Genomic DNA, 20515 nt, shown 5'->3' on the forward strand with positions numbered 1-20515 from the left:
TTTGACGCAATTTAGACGCAAAACTAACTCCATATTTATACTTTGGCGTTAGACGCGTCTAGCGCCAAAGTCCATGGAGTTTGCGTCATTTTTTAGCGTGGACACCTACTTTGCGTTAATGAGATGCAAGGTAGGCGTTCACGTCTAAAAAATCGACTCCGAGGCATGTGCGTCGGATTTATACTCCCAGGCAAAATTCACGCCCGGGAGTGGGCGGGTCCAAAAAAATGACGTACGGCCGCTTTTGCGCCGTTTTTTAGCGCCTGCAAAAGACAGGCGTTAAGGGACCTGTGGGCTCTGAAGGAGCCCAGAGGTTCCCTCCCATGCCCCCAGGGACTCCCCCTGTCACCCTTGCCCACCCCAGGAGGACACCCAAGGCCAACGCCATTCTGAAGCGCCATGCGGGTGCCGTATTTAATCAATGACGTTAGCCGGCGTTAGCCGCCGGCGCTGCCTGGTGTGCGTGGAAAAAAACGACGTACACCAGGCAGCGTCGGCGTAGGGGGATATGGGGCTTGGGCGTCAAGAAATGGGGCAAGTCAGGTTGAGGCAATTTTTTCGCCTCAACCCGATTTGCGCCATTTTTTACGACTCCCAACCCCCATAGAAATGACTCCTGTCTTAGCAAAGACAGGAGTCATGCCCCCTTGCCCAATGGCCATGCCCAGGGGACTTCTGTCCCCTGGGCATGGTCATTGGGCATAGTGGCATGTAGGGGGGCACAAATCAGGCCCCCCTATGCCACAAAAAAAAAAAAAAAAAACACTTACCTGAACTTACCTTAATGTCCCTGGGATGGGTCCCTCCAGCCTTGGGTGTCCTCCTGGGGTGGGCAAGGGTGACAGGGGGTGTCCCTGGGGGCATGGGAGGGCACCTCTGGGCTTCTTCAGAGCCCACAGGTCCCTTAACGCCTGCCTTTTGCAGGCGCTAAAAAACGGCGCAAAAGCGTCCCTACGTCATTTTTTTTGACCCGCCCACTCCCGGGCGTGAATTTTGCCCGGGAGTATAAATCTGACGCACATGCCTCAGAGTCAATTTTTTAGACGTGAACGCCTACCTTGCATCTCATTAACGCAAAGTAGGTGTCCACGCAAAAAAATGACGCAAACTCCATGGACTTTGGCGCTAGACGAGTCTAACGCCAAAGTATAAATATGGAGTTAGTTTTGCGTCGAAATTGCGTAAAAAAAAAATGACGCAATTCCGGCGCAAACGGAGTATACTCATTGCAATAACTATGGGACTTTCATGTCAAACCCCTTGAAGATCTCAGAAAGAGTAGTGCATTCTGCATATTACCCTCTTACCGGCCACCACTGACTTTTTCACCAAAGCCTCGCCAGTAGCAGAAATTTAGGTTTCATGCTCGTGTGAACTGTGTCTGCATGGCCCATTGCTGGTCAAAAGGCCACCGATATTATAAGAAGCCTGTACTGCGCCCTTGATACTGCCTCTTCACAAATACGTACAGGGTTAACTACAAATATAGTTAGGGCCACTGGAACTATGCGGCAGGGGAGGACCAAATTATGTCGCTGGGTTTAATAAATTATGCAGCATGAAATGACAAATCATGTGGCCTTATATGGCACATTCATTTATAAAGTTATTTTGTCATTTTTACACAGGTTAGCATTGTCTGGGCAAAGGTTTCACCTCATTAATAAAAATATAGTACAGAAATACAGCAATAAGAAACAATAAGTGTTCCTGACAACCCTCACAAATCCTATTAGCAACTTTTTGTTCAGTTTGAGCTAGAATTTTTTTTTTGTTTACATCCGCAGATTATGCAGCAAACCATGGATTATGTGACCATTGCAGTAGATCCATAATTATGTGGAAAACGCCACAGCTACAACCTCACATAATTCCGGTGTCCTTACATATAGTATATATGTATGTGTCCCTGCAGTTTGTCACAAAATCTCTGTTGTCATGTCTTCAGCATGGGGCATAATTAAGCACACGTTGGAACATGAGAGGTGGCATGTGTAAGTGTATTTTGCACCAAGCACCATGAAATACTCCCTATGTAAATATGTATGACTGCACATGGCCCGCATGACTGATTGTAAATAATCTCCCATGCATTCATCCTCTGTGTTCCAGTATGCTACCTCCTTGTTCTTTTGCATTTTACTTGTGTATGGTGCATTTCTTCTTGCTTCTGCGTGTCATTTCTTTAACTTACCGATTGTTACAGAGATTGTGTGCTGCACTTTTGGTACTCATCCTGGGAAAGATTTCATTTTATATCTATTTTTGCACCCGAGATTCCGAAAAGTTGTATGTGACTAGGTCCTCTCACGATCGATCTCAAAAATGCTTTTTTAGCCTTCAATATGCCAGAAATTCAACAAGTGTCTTAAATCAAGGCTTTGTAAGCCTAAATCTCTGATGTAGAGTTCGATGGGCTGGAGGACACTTCGTCAAAACGTGGAGGGCTATCCCACCCACCTTTTTACAACTGCCTTATGATATAATACGCTTGTGATAGGGTGGAATGGAAATCTGTCACATGTGTGTGTAGTGGCAAGTATGAAGGATGCAAGGGAGCCGGATTTCATGTTAATATCTTTTATTCTTGCCACAAGAAATAAGGCCCACGAGGAGCCGGCCGGCCGCAACACCGCGCTTTGTTCGCGCCTCTGCCTTTCCGCCGCGCCGCCCCCTTACGTCACGACCGTCCTCGCTACGGATTGGTCGTGGCGTCATGAGGCACCTAAACATAGAAGACAGACCGGTTCTGTCCCTGCGGCCTCGTACGTTAACTCACGTACGACATCTCCCTTTTCAACAGAACAAGAAAACTTAAGGAACTTCACCTCATAACAAAATCTTCGAACCTCTTGGGGGCTCGGATACGCCTAATTGGCCTGCTCGGAGTAACATACTGAAGTGAATTCGCCTTGACGGCGCACGCATCCTCTCGGCTTGACACCATTACATTGTGACTGTCGCTCTCCACAGATTAGGGCCTGCAACCATTCTGTCCTGAGGCAGCCGTCAAGCCACGCCATGCCTTCTCGCATCGCTCTGCACTCCCCTGTCCACTTATTCCTCGCCTGGAAGGCGTATTCGCACATTCCTCCTCATCAACGACTACATCCCTGGCTTCGTGAGTTTGCCACTCGTCAAAAACATCCGTGCATTCGGCCCCATCCACACGGACATCTTTCATGATGATTTTCTCTTGACCAGCCTTGAGCCTAACTATGTCGTCCTTGCTCCGCCACCCCGCTCCTTCCAGACAGACTGCCCCTCTTGTCACTCCTTGCACACGCACCGGGGTTTGAAACACAGACTCCCCCTTCATCACCCTGTTGGGTTTCTTCACCAATACCCAATCCCCTTGCGCTATATTTTTAGTTTTGGCTCTATTCGCCATGTCAGCGTACTGCTTATTGTTTTCCTGTTTGGCCACTATTCTTGCTTTGACTCTCAACCTCTCATCAGATTCTGCCTCAATTTCCCAGTTCATGTCATACCACTTATAGAATTTGGGGGTAAGCTCACTCATGCATCTTCTCCCTCTCATCAAATAAAACGGAGTGTGTCCAGTAACCTCACTGGGCGTGTTGTGGAAAGTGTGCACCTTGTCCGCCAGAAACGCTTTCACATTCATGTTGGAAGCGATCGCCTGTTGCACGCCCTCTTTGAGGAATCTATTCATACGCTCAACCTGCCCATTGCTCTTCGGGCTGTACAGCGGGGTCTTCTCCTGCTTAATCCCCAACCTGGACAGAAAATCCGTCATCTGCCTGGACACTAGCTGGGTGCCGTTGTCCGACACCATGATCTTTGGCTGTCCCTCAATCGCGAAAATTTTCGTCAATGCCTTGATCACTCGTTCAGTGGTAACTTCCCTGACGAACTTGTAGTGAATCCATTTGGAGAAGTAATCCGTAAGGACGATGAGATGTCTACACTCGTCAGGTAGCATTGTAAATGGGCCCGCAAAATCAATGGCAATCTTGTTCCACGGGCCGGCAGGAATGTCCACCAGCTGCAACTCTCCTTTTGTCGTCTTCCAGTGCTTATCGGCCCTTAAGCACGGTCCACACCGATCAATGAATCTGCTGACGTCGCTGCACATCCCTGGCCACCAGTAGTACTCCTTGAGGAGATTCTTTGTAGTGGTATTGCCCGGGTGGCCCTTATGGGCAATCCTGATTAGCTTGTCTCTTAAACTTTCCGGAGGTACAAACAGCTCGTGTCTCTTCACAAAGCCGCCTTCGATGGTGAGTTCGGAACTAATCTGTTGGAAACTTCTGAGTGCCCCGTGCAAGTACCGGATAGGGGGCCAATGAGCCTTCATGTGGTCCATCACCCTCCGCATAGTCACGTCCTTCTCCTGAGCCGTCAAGCATTCTTCCTCTGATATGGATCCCTCGCACATGGCTGTTGCGTCAACCATTGCCACAACGCACTCCGTGTCGTCCAGGGAATCATTCTCCTCATCCGGGATCGGTATGCGAGATAGGCAATCCGCCCTGCAGTTGAGACCCCCTTTGATGTGTCTGACGGTGAAGTGATATTCTTGCAACTTAGACAGTAGACGTAGGAGCCTCGAGCTGGCTTTGCCATTGCCACGTCCTTCACCGTCCATCATGTATATCAAGGGTTTGTGGTCGGTGACTAATTCGAACTCCCTGCCCCACAAATAATTTCTCAGTTTCTCCATGGCCCAGATGCACGCGAGCGTCTCCCGCTCGATGGTGCTGTAGTGCTTCTCTGCTTCGCTCAATGACCGCGATATAAATGCAACAGTGTTCTCCTTCTTCCCTTGGAATTGGCAAAACACTGCACCGATTCCCTTGGCACTAGCGTCAACCGTGATTACATTCCGGAGGTCCTTGTTGTACGGTCGTAATACTGGGGCCGCGGCGATTGCCTGTTTGACGGATTCGAAGGCAGTGCTTTGTTCCTGTGTCCACGTATATTTTTCGTTCTTCCGTAGCAGTTTCCTTAGAGGCTTCACAGTGGTTGCGTATCCTTGCATGAACTTGGAATAGTATTCGCTGAGTCCCAGGAACGATCGCAAGGCGTCTTTGTCTCCTGGGCAAGGGGCATCTCGTATGGCCCTCTCTAAATCATCTTTCGGCGCAATGCCATTTGGGGTAAGCACATGCCCTAAGTATTCTATCTTGCCTTCCATGAATTTGCACTTGTCTTTGGAGACTGTCATCCCCCTTTTTTGTAGCCCCTCCAACACTCTGCGCAGCAGTTCCAAGTGCCCCTTCTCGTCTTCCGTGTGTATCAGAATGTCGTCCTGAAATGCTTCAACCCCCTTCATATCGCAGAAGAGGAGGTCCATTAGCTTTTGAAAGACGCCCGAGGCGGATGCAAGGCCGAATGGAAGACGGATGTACCTGTATGCTCCAAACGGGGTAATAAAGGTGGTAAGTTCCTTGGATTCCTCCGTGAGACATACCTGGTGGTATGCAGACTTCAGGTCTATCAGGGTGAAAAACTTCGATCCTGCTGTGGCCGACAATATCTCCTGAATGTTGGGCAGTGGATGGCAGTTCACCAGGATATTTCTGTTCAGTGATCGCAGGTCTACACACAACCGAATGTCCCCTGTCCTCTTCTTCTTGGACACCACGATTGCGGACACCCATTCTGATGCACCTGCTTCCTCTATTACTCCTTCCCTTTTCAGCTTATCAAGAACAGCCTTAAGCTCCCCCCTTACAGAAAGAGGAATCGTTCTGACTTTGTGCTTAATTGGTAGGGCACCCTTTTTTAACCGTATAGCATGCACAAATCCTCTTACACACCCTACCTTGTTTTCAAAAACGGAGTCAAACATTTCGAGGACCTCAGCTAATCCATCATGTAAATCATCAGGCTGCACATAATTGACCCAGTCATCTCTCAGAGCTATGGGATCTTCTGCCCCAGGGACTAGCATCACACCTAGCTTCGCCAGGTCCTTCCATTCCACAAGGCTCCTCCCATTTTCAGCCACATATATCTTTGTTCTCACAGTGCGCCCTCGAAAGGTGAGGGAGTCCCAGAAGTAACCTTTCATCACTATGTCGTGTTCCCCGAAGGCCTTTGGACTCACATCCGTCTCATGCAGTCGTACATCTTGCCATTTCGAATCAAATGTCCTATCAGAGATCAGGGTAAGGGGGGAACCAGAATCAGCCGTAAATGGCAATTTTATCACACCAATCATGACGGAGCCAATGGGACCCTTCACTCTACCGTCCTCACCATCAATGGACAACACAATGTCCGCATCCGCAACAGTGTCACTCTCGCTTACCGAGCTCACTTTCATGCCGGTATTATATTTTTTTGCTTTACATACTGCCGCAAAGTGGCCCAACTTCCTGCATTTAGAACAGCTTTTGTGCACGGCAGGGCAGGCCCTGCTATCCGCTAAGTGATCCTTTGACCCACATCTAAAACAGACGAGCTGCCTCCTGCCTCCCCCTCTATCACTCGCCGCCCTGTCTGAAGTCTTGGGCACATGTTTACGGCTGTCCTGTACATAGAACACATTTGAAGCCTGACTAGTGTTCGCCAGTTCCTTGGAAGATACCATGGAGCGTTCCACTGCCTTTGCAATGGCTATTACGTCCTTCAGTGAAGGATTCCTGCATGAAAGCAAACGTTCCTGCACTTTCTTTGAATGGCAGTAGAACACCACCTGATCTCTAATGTACGTATCAGTCATCGCTGCAAATTCACAATCTTGAGCTAGAACACGTAGACATGCAATATACTCTTCGATAGTCTCTCCTTCCTCTTGTTTCCGCAGTGCGAATTTATGGCGCCCCACCATGATGTTGCACTCCTCCGCATACTGCAACTCAAGCCGCCATACAGCCTCCTGGTACTCATTCAGCGGAGCTGTGGCTCCATGGGGATTCACATAAACCGGCAGGCTATCGAAAACCTCTTGTCCAGCCTTCCCCAACAGTCCGAATAACAAAGACTTTTTCCGTTCGGGGCTATACCCCTGACCATCAATTGAGATAATATAGTTCTCAAATGCGCGCAGCCATCCTTTCCACTTCATGCATGGCTTACCAGGAGAGTCCAGGAAGAGAGGAGGCACGCAGATATGACCTGTCTGCCAAATGGCCGGAAAGCGGGCGCCACACTTGGAAGGACCGCGTGATACAGGTGCAGCATCCACTATGGGAGGCTACTGGGCTGCGCAGAACGGTAGGAGTCGTCAAAATCAATCGTGTGGAGATCGCAGCATCAGCGCCTTAGGGGTTGCATGTAGTCTCACGTGAAGAGATATCAGCGCTTTCCACTGGCCTCCCGAAACACCAGGTAAGGTGGGCTACACTCGTGGGCCTTGGTAGAAGCTGTGACCCTCGTCGCCATTTGTAGTGGCAAGTATGAAGGATGCAAGGGAGCCGGATTTCATGTTAATATCTTTTATTCTTGCCACAAGAAATAAGGCCCACGAGGAGCCGGCCGGCCGCAACACCGCGCTTTGTTCGCGCCTCTGCCTTTCCGCCGCGCCGCCCCCTGACGTCACGACCGTCCTCGCTACGGATTGGTCGTGGCGTCATGAGGCGCCTAAACATAGAAGACAGACCAGTTCTGTCCCTGCGGCCTCGTACGTTAACTCACGTACGACAGTGTGGTGGATTAACCTGTATGCCAAACACTAAGCAAGCCCTGAGTCAAGGGTAATTGACAGTGAAAAATCACGACAGCAGTGGGTGTTTAACACTGTTAATGCAACCTGCAGAGGGAAACAAAACTTACCAATTACCAAAGGGAGAGGATATGGTGTTCAACAGATATCCCGTGACCCATGCGGATATTCTATTTTGTTTCATAAATATATTGGCTTTGCGAGAGGTGATGTTATAACGGCTTTTCACAAGCTGCATTTTGTAATGTGAGAAGTGCTATAAAACGCTGTTCACCAACCTTTGTGCGGAGACCTGCACCTCCACCCTCCTAACTGTGCTGAGAACTCCACTACTTGTTCAGGCATCTCTACACAGGTAGATCTACATTTTAGTAGTAAATGTGGAAGGAATGAGGCAGTGGCTGTAAAATGAGGAATACTTACCCCTAAAATAGAGGGGTTTAGGGAGAAGTACAGAAACATAAAGTGACAGACATGCAGATACAAACACCCACCCACAAGAAAGTAAGCCCATTGCTACACTTCTAAAGTTACTACAGCCAAAAAAAATAGAAAACAGTGGAGACAAGGACTTAAAATAACACCTCCATAGGAATGAATGTTAAATACATAAATGATTTCGAATTTTAAAATAAATATATGTATTTTGTCTAACATTAAATATATAATTATACTAAACGACTAATTATTATTTTATTAGAACATCAGCTAATAAGCTTATTTAAATATCAAAATGAAATGTGCCTTTTAAAACTCTGTTAAAAATTGTTTATATTAGTTCTATGCAAAACATTTAAAACATTTTAATTCTTATTTATTTACAATAAAAATGTTTATTGTACGTGAGCTTTATAAAAAAGAAAATTAAGAAGCATGCACTTTAACATTTTACTTTGCTCATTTTGTTCGAAATAAATATAAAAATATGTTTACATTTATAATTTCTATTAAATTATTTTATTAGCTTTTTTTTAAAGATTAATAGGTTTTAATAATTTCCCCTTTACTTTCCCATAGGGATCTCTCCATCATGGAGGTGGCGATCTCAACCTACGAGTGAAAAGTTATGAGTAGTAGCTTTGCACTCGGAACTCCTGGTGAAATAGAAACATGTAAGCCTGCACCTAAGCTTAACACTACACTCAGAAATGGTGAATAGCAACAAAAAAAAGTGCTACTAGGTCCAGTAGTAGATTTATAAGTCTGTAAATTTACGTTTGTAAATAAGCAACTATGTCTCACATTGAGTGGCAAAGGGCATAATGTACTAATCCATTTTTGTAAATCAAGTTGGGTAATTTGCACACTCCTGGTTTGGAACAGCGAAGTAATTTACAATGTAACCTATCCACAAAGAGGTTACATCGCACACTGTCTACTCACGGAAGGTTGAAGATTGACTACCCTGCTGAATATTAATTAGGCAGGCCACTTTTTGCGAAACTAGGCGATTATCTGCAAATGCAGGTATAAGGGCGGGCAACAAACCGCAGACTTCAATCAATGCACTTTCATTCTGAAATGGGAAAAAATTAAAAGCAGCCTGTGTCCCTTACGGGGACAGGTGTTACTTTTTTTTAAATAAAGCTTTACGTTTGGGGAGACATCAGCGGCCTCCCTGGGGTATCCTGCTGCGATCCCGAAAGGGAAAGTATACTATGTGAACATCTTTGCTATAAGATACCCAACCAGGTTCTGGTATCTGTCAATGGTTTGTGATCACAATTGTGGTCACAAATCAGTGATTGATTTCCTTACAAATCAAAATTGGGAAGTGACACCCGTTTCGTGTCCCCTCCTATTTTCATTTTTTTATAAGAGACAAAAAGCATTTTGTGAGTCGAAAATGCATGTCCACCCACAAACTGTCTTTGACCTAAGATTCTTGCATACTTGTATTTTATTTTACAGCCAGTGATTTTGCAAATCTCAAATTTTACAACCGCAAAATGCAGTGATATATGGGGCCCATGGTGTCATGGTCTTTTCTCAATGTGCACTTTTAAATTCAAGCCAAAATACACTATGAAATTTGCCTAACATACGGCAATGCAGTTTTATGAAGAAATTAAACTTTCTGAACTTGTGATTTTGCTATTTGGCACATCGAATTCAAGGTACCAGTTTTCTCGCGCCAGCCTTAGATCCCCTAACGATGCCATGGCAGCGCTGTATTTATGATACAGCACTCCATGGCGCACGTTTCCACAGATGCGTCAGAACTTCTGATGCACATGTAGCGCTAAACCGACACATAGCTGGATTAGCGTCAAAAAAAGTTGATGCTACTCCAGCCATGCAAGGGGGTCCAATGTAAAACACCCCACCGTCACTTTAATGCCTGCTCTGAGCAGGTGTTAGAAAATTGACGCTGTGAAGGCACAGAATGACGCAGTGAAATCATGTAGATTTCACTGCACCAGTTCTGCATGGCTTTTAACGGTGGAACGCCTACCTTGTATGCATTATACCTGGTGCAGGTATAATATGACGCAAGGCTTTACAAACTGGTGCAACGTTCCCATTGCACCAGTTTGTAAATGAGGCGCAGTGCAAGGGACTGTTTGCGCCACCGCAGCTTCCAAAAAAGTGACGCTACAGCTGCATAAGGGGCTTGCAAATAAGCCCCATAGTGTGTGCTTTCATTGTGCATCAGCTGAACACTGAATTGGTAGATAGTAATGGAAAGTCTATGGCCCGTATTTATACTTTTTGATGCTAAACTGCGCTAACGCAGTTTAGCGTCAAAAAGTTTAGCGCCGGCTAACGCCATTCTGAAGCGCCATGCGGGCGCCGTATTTATTGAATGGCGTTAGCCGGCGCTAGCAGACCGGCGCTGCCTGGTGTGCGTGGAAAAAAACCACGTACACCAGGCAGCGCCGGCGTTGGGGAAAATGGCGTTAGGGCGTCTTAAAAATGGTGCAAGTCAGGTTGACACTAAAAAATCGCCTCCACCCGATTTGCGCCATTTTTAACGACGCCCAGACGCCATTTACATGACTCCTGTCTTAGTAAAGACAGGAGTCATGCCCTCTTGCCCAATGGCCATGCCCAGGGGACTTATGTCCCCTGGGCATGGTCATTGGGCATTGAGGCATGTAGGGGGGCACAAATCAGGCCCCCCTATGCCAAAAAAAAATATAAAAAAAATACAAATGTATACTTACCTGAACTTACCTGAATGTCCCTGGGATGGGTCCCTCCATCCTTGGGTGTCCTCCTGGGGTGGGCAAGGGTGGCAGGGGGGTCCCTGGGGGCATGGGAGGGCAGCTGTGGGCTCATTTTGAGCCCACAGGTCCCTTAACGCCTGCCCTGACCCAGGCGTTAAAAAGAGGCGCAAATGCGGGTTTTTTTGCCCCGCCCACTCCCGGGCGTGATTTTTGCCCGGGAGTATAAATACGACGCATTTGTGTCGCAGTCATTTTTTTGGACGGGAAGGCCTACCTTGCATCTCATTAATGCAAAGGAAGGCGTTCACGCAAAAAAATGAAGCTCTTTCCTCATACTTTGGCGCTAGACGCGTCTAACGCCAAAGTATAAATATGGCGTTAGTTTTGCGCCGAATTTGCGTCGAAAAAAACGACGCTAATTCGGCGCAAACGGAGTATAAATATGCCCCTATATTTCAGCAATTGTTAAATTCAGGAAGAAGGAGGACTTCAAAAGAAATGAAGACAATCGATTCACCATAACCAGATGAATGTGTTTACATGTCCCTTTAGCCTGACAGCTATCGATAATTTTTGATGTATGTCAGTGTCTCGAAAGCCAGTAAGCACTTGGATATGGACAAATAAACAAACTAGAGAAGAGCTTCTCCGTGTGTTTTTCCAATGCCGCTTTAAAGTGCAGGTTTGGGGGCCTGGGGGAAGTTGATCATCATGCTGAAAATTTTGAATTTCCTTGATAAATTATGAAGAGCTAATGCACTGAAAGCTTTTCCAAGCACGAACATGCCTGCTGCTCCAGGTTTGTAATAGCACTGAGGCGTGATGCAAGATTCTACATATTAACTTGCACCATGCTCTTCTTAGATATCAGTGTCAGGCAAGTTCTACAGAGCCTACAGATCTCAGTGTCTACTAGAAAATCCATGTAACAAGTATTGTCAGCTTTCCCTGGAACCTCAGATACCACTGCGAGCTCACTGAATTCAAAATCTGCTTAATTACGCTTTGCCACTCATGTCGTAGGTAGTGATGGACTTACACTTGCATTTGGCATATATGCATATTTAGAGTCCACAGTGTTGGAAAAATAGTTATAAATCCGCACACAATACGCAGGGACAATCTGTCTTCTCTTTTAATGCAGGGAACAAATGATGAGCTCTTCCTCCAGGTCCAATTCCTTCTCTGGGCTTGTGTACAAACCTTAAAGTCAAAGGAGAACAAGAGTACCTAGCTCACAGCTACTGCTGATAGTCACAAACAGTGGCAGGCAGTGCCAGACCAACCAGATACTCAGAAATGATTCAGCATTGAATACCTGGGAGAAAACAACTGCAATGAAGTGCACCTTTCTTCAGGTACTATTCATGACCATTTTGGCAACCATACCATAAGGCTTTCAGTGTCTCTGATTCCATGGTATATCACGTATCTACAAGTGACAGATGAATTATTTAAGATCATTGCAACCTCAGAGTTGATGTGATGGGATGTTCACCAGGACAGGATTTTTTTCAAAAGCAGGTTACAAAAATGACAGTGTATTTTGTCACCATCAGTAAAATGTTACAAGTCTACAAAATAATAAACAATATGTAACTAACTTCATAATATGAAGACACATCATAATACTTGATTGCTCCTAGAGTGTGGGCAAACCTGAAACGTGTTCCATGACAATACTGAGGTTTTCTATACCATCCAGTAATAATATGGACTCAAGACACAAGGGAACACCCAGTATAATATATTTTTTGCTTATACTGGTTGCTCCCTTTGTGTCCGGAAAAAGATAAACCTCTGAAGAGCTATAATGATAATGAAACAGGTGTCAGGGGTTGCTTTTATTCATTCCAGGCTGGCTTCGATGGTATTTTATACATCCAAAGCTGTAATACCATAGCTGGAGTCGTTTTACAGCTCAGCATGGCTTGCCCTGTGCTAATCCTATGCTTAAAGGCTTTGCTGTAGAAATGGCAAAAGACTGTGTCCCTTTCTAGCTCGGCATGGATGGCACTGTGCTAATCCTATGCTTAGAAACATTGCTAGTAACACAGACATTTGAGGTGAGCAAGTTCAGAGTGTCACTGGTGTTGTAGGGTGCTCTATACAGGAGCTGCTCTCCACCTAAACTTGCACACTACCCACAGTTCTCTGTTTCTGTTTTGCATAATTTCTGTGGCACTCTAAGCCTGAAAAGGTACTTTTTAACTTATACTGGGTCCTCCCTTGTGTCTGGACAAAGCTTAACCTGTCTGAGGAGCTATAATGATAGTGAAATATGTGTCAGGGATTGCTCTTATTCATTCCAGGTTAGCTTGGATGGTATTTCTTTCAATCCAAAGCTGTAATATTGTGGCTAGAGAAGTAAAATGGTTTTGTCATTTTAGAGCTCAGTGTGGCTGGCACTGTGTTAATCCTATGCTTAAAGACTGTGCTGTAAAAATGGCATAAGATGTTGTCCCTAACTAGATCAGCATGGATATGATTGTGCTAATACTATGCTTAAAAATTGTGGCAGAAAAACAGACATTTGAGGTGAGCAGATTCATACTGTCACTGGGTTTGTAGGGTGCTCCATGCAGGAGCTGCTCTCCACAAAAAAAATATATATGTATGTGTGTGTGGGGATATATATCTATATATGGGTGGGTGCATATATATATACATACACATATACACAAACACATATATATACACCCACAGAGAGATGTATGTCTGTGTTTGTATATATTGCGCTACATAGACAATATCTTTTGTATTTGGAGAGGCAATGTGAATAAGGCTTTTGATTTTGTTAAGCAATTAAATGATAATCGATTGAATTTGAAATTTACAGCCCATATGCATACATCAACTATTGAGTTGTTGAATTTAAGGTTGGAAGTTCATGGTACCAAGTTGGTGAGCTGTCTTTTTCGTAAGGAAACAGTGGAAAACAGTTTACTTTGTGCAAAGAGTTATCTTCCAAAGAATTTGATAGAGAGCCTTCCATACGGGGAATTGCTCAGAGCCAAGAGGAATTGCAGAACAGAAACAGATTTTTTACAAGAAATGGAGATAATGAGGAATAGATTTCTTGAGAGAGGTTACTCCCGTAAGGTCATTGAGAGTGCATATCACTAAGGTCATGACGATTGACCAAGAGAAACTGTTGAAATCAAAAAGAAAAAAAGTGATGAGATCCAATCTGTGAAGTTTATCACAACTTTTCAGAATGAAGCTTGGGAAGTGAGACGTTGCTTTAATAAATATTGGGAAATACTTAGAACTGAAGAGCATTTAGTTATATTGGAGAGAAAACGCAGATTACATCCTGAAGATGCACCTCGTTGAAAGACAACCTCTGTGAGCGCTTAGTACGATCTACAGGAACTGTTAGACAAACAACTATAAAAGTTTGCTAATACAGTAGTAATTGCAGTGAAGTTCGATTGTCTAAACAGATTAGACCACATATAATTAAAAAACATTTGACGTGCAATTCAGAGTATAGTATTTATGCAGTAGGCTGTCCATGTGAAAAGTACTATATTGGTAGCACAATTCATAAAGCTAAAAAACGAGTACTTGAACACATGTGGGCCATAGTGAATGATGATAAACAATATCCAATTGCTAGACATTTTGGTTTATATCACCACAAAAACACAAACCTATTAAGGTTTTGTGTTTTGGAGGGTAATGTAGGAAAGTACCATCTTGCCTGGCATGTTACCCCCATATTTCACTGTATATATGTTGTTTTAGTGTATGTGTCACTGGGACCCTGCCAGCCAGGGCCGCAGTGCTCATAAGTGTGCCCTGTATGTGTTCCCTGTGTGATGACTAACTGTCTCACTGAGGCTCTGCTAACCAGAACCTCAGTGGTTATGCTCTCTCTGCTTTCCAAATTGTCACTAACAGGCTAGTGACCAAATTTACCAATTCACATTGGCATACTGGAACACCCTTATAATTCCCTAGTATATGGTACTGAGGTACCCAGGGTATTGGGGTTCCAGGAGATCCCAATGGGCTGCAGCATTTCTTTTGCCACCCATAGGGAGCTCTGACAATTCTTACACAGGCCTGCCACTGCAGCCTGAGTGGAATAATGTCCACGTTATTTCACAGCCATTTACCACTGCACTTAAGTAACTTATAAGTCACCTATATGTCTAACCTTCACCTGGTGAAGGTTAGGTGCAAAGTTACTTAGTGTGTGGGCACCCTGGCACTAGCCAAGGTGCCCCCACATCGTTCAGGGCAAATTCCCCGGACTTTGTGAGTGCGGGGACACCATTTCACGGGTGCACTATACATAGGTCACTACCTATGTATAGCGTCACAATGGTAACTCCGAACATGGCCATGTAACATGTCTAAGATCATGGAATTGCCACCCCAATGCCATTCTGGCATTGGGGAGACAATTCCATGATCCCTCGGGTCTCTAGCACAGAACCCGGGTACTGCCAAACTGCCTTTCCCGGGGTTTCACTGCAGCTGCTGCTGCTGCCAACCCCTCAGACAGGTTTCTGCCCTCCTGGGGTCCAGCCAGGCCTGGCCCAAGAAGGCAGAACAAAGGACTTCCTCAGAGAGAGGGTGTTACACCCTCTCCCTTTGGAAAAAGGTGTCAGGGCTGGGGAGGAGTAGCCTCCCCCAGCCTCTGGAAATGCTTTGATGGGCACAGATGGTGCCCATCTCTGCATAAGCCAGTCTACACCGGTTCAGGGATCCCCCGGCCCTGCTCTGGCGCGAAACTGGACAAAGGAAAGGGGAGTGACCACTCCCCTGACCTGCACCTCCCAGGGGAGGTGCCCAGAGCTCCTCCAGCGTGTCCCAGACCTCTGCCATCTTGGATTCAGAGGTGTGCTGGCACACTGGACTGCTCTGAGTGGCCAGGGCCAGCAGGTGACGTCAGAGACTCCTTCTGATAGGCTCTTACCTGTGTTACTAGCCTATCCTCCTTCCTAGATAGCCAAACCTCCTTTTCTGGCTATTTAGGGTCTCTGCTTTGGGGAATTCTTCAGATACCGAATGCAAGAGCTCACCAGAGTTCCTCTGCATCTCCCTCTTCACCTTCTGCCAAAAGATTAACCGCTGACTGCTCAGGACACCTGCAAAACCGCAACAAAGTAGCAAAGACGACTACTGCAACCTTGTATCGCTTCATCCTGCCGGCTTTCTCGACTGTTTCCTGGTGGTGCATGCTCTGGGGGTAGCCTGCCTCCTTCTTGCACCAGGAGCTCTGAAGAAATCTCCCGTGGGTCGACGGAATCTTCCCCCTGCAACCGCAGGCAACAAAAGACTGCATCACCGGTCCTCTGGGTCCCCTCTCAGCACGACGAGCGTGGTCCCTGGAACTCAGCAACTCTGTCCAAGTGACTCCCACAGTCCAGTGACTCTTCAGTCCAAGTTTGGTGGAGGTAAGTCCTTGCCTCCCCACGCTAGACTGCATTGCTGGGAACCGTGTGATTTGCAGCTGCTCCGGCTCCTGTGCACTCTTCCAGGATTTCCTTTGTGCACAGCCAAGCCTGGGTCCCTGACACTCTAACCTGCAGTGCACAACCTTCTGAGTTGTCCTCCGGCGTCGTGGGACTCCCTTTTCTGACTTCGGGTGAACTCCGGTTCACTCCTCTTCTAAGTGCCTGTTCTGGTACTTCTGCGGGTGCTGCCTGCTTCTGTGAGGGCTCCCTGACTTGCTGGGCGCCCCCTCTGTCTCCTCATCCAAGTGGCGATATCCTGGTCCCTCCTGGGCCACAGCAGCATTCAAAAACCCTAACCGCAACCCTTGCAGCTAGCAAGGCTTGTTTGCAGTCTTTCTGCATGGGAACACCTCTGCAAGCTTTTTCACGACGTGGGACATCCATCCTCCAAAGGGAAAGTTCCTAGTCCTCTTCGTTCTTGCAGAACACAATGCTTCTTTCATCTGGTGGCAGCTTCCTTGCACCCTCAGCTGGCATTTCCTGGGCATCTGCCCACTCTCGACACTGTCACGACTCTTGGACTTGGTCCCCTTGTCTTCCAAGTACTCAGGTCCGAAAACCCACTGTTGTTGCATTGCTGGTGTCGGTTTTCCTAGCAGAATCCCCCTATCACGACTTCTGTGCTCTCTGGGGGTTGTAGGTGCACTTTCCACCTACCTTACAGGGTCTTGGGGTGGGCTATTTTTCTAACCCTCACTGTTTTCTTACAGCCCCAGCGACCCTCTACAAGCTCACATAGGTTTGGGGTCCATTCGTGGTTCGCATTCCACTTTTGGAGTATATGGTTTGTGTTGCCCCTATACCTATGTGCTCCTATTGCAATCTACTGTAACTTTACACTGCTTGCATTACTTCCTTTTGCTATTACTGCATATTTTGGGTATTGTGTACATATATCTTGTGTATATTTGGCATCCTCATACTGAGGGTACTCACTGAGATACTTTTGGCATATTGTCATAAAAATAAAGTACCTTTATTTTTAGTATATCTGTGTAGTGTGTTTTCTTATGATATTGTGCATATGACACCAGTGGTATAGTAGGAGCTTTGCATGTCTCCTAGTTCAGCCTAAGCTGCTCTGCTATAGCTACCTTCTATCAGCCTAAGCTGCTAAAAAAACCTCTTCTACACTAATAAGGGATAACTGGACCTGGCACAGAGTGTAAGTACCCCTTGGTACCCACTACAAGCCAGGCCAGCCTCCTACAGGTATCCCTAATCACTTGAGAGGAGGAAATGTGGAGCAGGAATTGAGGAGATTGGAATCTAACCTTATTATCAAATATAGAACTCTTTATCCAGGAGGATTGAATTTAGATGAGGAATTATTAGTGCATTGAGGTTGAGTTAATAATTGCAATCAGTATTTCTGGTGTATATGTGTATTTTTATAATGTTTTTATCAGAGTGTTTTTCAATATATGAGTTATAGGTAATGTGATCCTTTGATTTAAGTTCAAGTATTGTTTCTCACATATTGTAATATATATATTTTAGGGAGAAGATGAGATTAAGAAGCAATTGAACACAGAAGAGCTATTATATCAAATCCCTATCATTGGCCTGAGAGAGTTCAATAACATTTGAATACAAGAAAATGATTCAGATATATGGATTTTTCTAGGGGAATTCTTTAATGATTGGGTGAAGTAAAGATTTATTTGTCTCTTTGGAATTTGATTAATAATGAAAATAGACTGTTCTAATTGAAGTAATCGATTAATAAGTGTAAGGCGACTAAGCCGTATTCAAACAAATATAGTAAAGCAGACAAATGTATTGTGAAGATAAAAAAATGGTTAATTGTATTTGATCTATACATGACGAGTGAGGATTGAATGTTGTTATTTATGGTCGTAAAAACAGAGTACTCTCTGATGATGTTAACAATAGAGTTATTGTTTTATTTTATTCCCAAAAATAATTGTATTATGACAGGAAAAGACATATAGGGGGTCATTCTGACCCCGGCGGTCATGGACCGCCGGGGCCAGGGTTGGCGGGAGCACCGCCAACAGGATGGCGGTGCCCCGCAGGGCATTCTGACCGCGGCGCTTTGGCCGCGGTCAGAAGAGGAAAACCGGCGGTCTCCCGCCGGTTTTCCGCTGCCCATAAGAATCCTCCATGGCGGCGCAGCTCGCTGCGCCGCCATGGGGATTCTGACACCCCATACCGCCATCCTGTTCCTGGCGGCTCTGCCGCCAGGAACAGGATGGCGGTATGGGGTGTCGTGGGGCCCCCGCAAGAGGGCCCCACTTTGTATTTCAGTGTCTGCTTTGCACACACTGAAATACTCGACGGGTGCAACAGCACCCGTCGCACCTTCCCACTCCGCCGGCTCCATTCAGAGCCGGCGTCCTCGTGGGAAGGTTGATTTCCACTGGGCTGGCGGGCGGCCTTTTGGCGGTCGCCCGCCAGCCCAGTGGAAATCCCAGAATCACCGCAGCGGTCTGACGACCGCGGTGCGGTGTTCTGGCGGGGGTACTTTGGCGGGCGGCCTCCGCCGCCCGCCAAGGTAAGAATCAGGGCCATAGTTTGAAAAATTATAATAAAAATTATTTATAATTCCATTTAGTATATAATAGTATTGCAAATGTTACAAAATGGCCGATATGGTTTTTGAAAGTATGTGAGTGTTTGTTAGTCTGTCATTTATGTCAATGAGCACATTGAAGTTTACTTTACAAAAGTCACAAAGGTGGAATGTATGGGAATCACTGGAACCCGTGAGCAAGGAGCGAGGGCTCCGAAACGCGTTGGGTTAATTTTGCTGCTGCTGCTGCAATGCTGCCGTTCTAAGAATAAAGACGCTGTGTGGATTTGAGCCGCGGTACGTTGTCTACGAGGAATTTTTATTGCTCGCACGGAGCGGACGCTGCATGTTGGATTTATTAGGGTTCGCTACCCGACTGCGGGCTCGCCGCGTATAAGTGGCCGGAACTTAGCGATTAACTGTGGATGTTTCATATATAGATACATATATATATATACAAATATCTCTCTCTCTCTCTCTCTCTCTCTCTCTCTCTCTCTCTCTCTGTCTCTATATATATATATATACATATATATATTTATATATATTACCTACTGGCAGTCGCCAGTAGGGTAGTTATAGTTAAGACCATGTTTCCATAGAAAAGGCGTTTTTTGACTTGCCTATTTTTGCCGCAGTTTGATTAATCTTCATAAAATTTTCCAACAATAGTGTTCCCGCAAAATTGTGTTGTAAATGGAAAATTTCGAAGTGATCCATAAAGAAGGGGACTAGAAAAGGGGGGGATCAAAAAAAGTGTGTTTCCCATTATAATTCCCATAAGGATTTTGAGCACACCCATAACCCAAACTGCTGGGCAGAATTACACCACATTTGTCAGAAGGGTAGGTTTTGATCCAGAAAGAAGCCTTTTGTTTGTTTGGTGTAAATCCATACAGTAGTTTTAGAGATATTAAAAGAAAAAGAAATATAGATATTTAGAGGCGCTAAGGATTCGTGAATAATAATATGCTTGTGCAGAGCTCTGATTGGCTGCCGACACTTCAGCCAGGAAGTGTTGGCAGCCATCTAAGGACTTGGCTTCACTGAAGTCCCGAAAAAAATTTGTAAAAAAATAAAAGGGGCCAGGGTAAGGAAACTCTGATCCCTTAGTTCTGGTGCTGGGGTCCCAGAGGGAACCCCCAGGGCAAAAAAATATTTTTTTGAATTTTTTGCAACAAGTTTGTGATGGGTTCGTAAATTCACAGGTAAAATAAAAAAAAAAACACAAGCATGGGCTCCCGCACTTGTTTATTCTAAAGCCTCCGGTAGGCCAGGTCCTGAGGGCATGCTAAAATAAAGGGGGGGCAGATGGGGACCCCCTCCTAGGGCATTTATTATGCCTCGGGGACCACCACCTCCCCAGGCCAAAGAAATTATGAGTGTTGGGGGGCTGCGTGGCACTCACATCCCCTGGGACCACCACCTCCCAGGGGCTAAACTCATTATGTATGTGGGGGGGACATGCCCATCTGCAGCCCCATGGACTGCCACCTTCCTCGGGCCATAATAATTTTGTGTGTGGAGGGACGCACGGTCCCACCCGTAGAACCCGGGGTCACCACCTCCCTGGGGCTGTTTAAGCTGGAGAGGGCCGTGTGGGCCCCTCAAGGAGCCAATGATGACCCTGGGGATCACCACTCCCCAAGTCCGGCTCCTGCTATGTCCCAGGGTGCCCATCCCGGTACATAGCAGTTTGCTC

This window comes from Pleurodeles waltl, chromosome 8, assembly GCF_031143425.1.
Source record: "Pleurodeles waltl isolate 20211129_DDA chromosome 8, aPleWal1.hap1.20221129, whole genome shotgun sequence".
Taxonomy (NCBI): Eukaryota; Metazoa; Chordata; class Amphibia; order Caudata; family Salamandridae; genus Pleurodeles; species Pleurodeles waltl.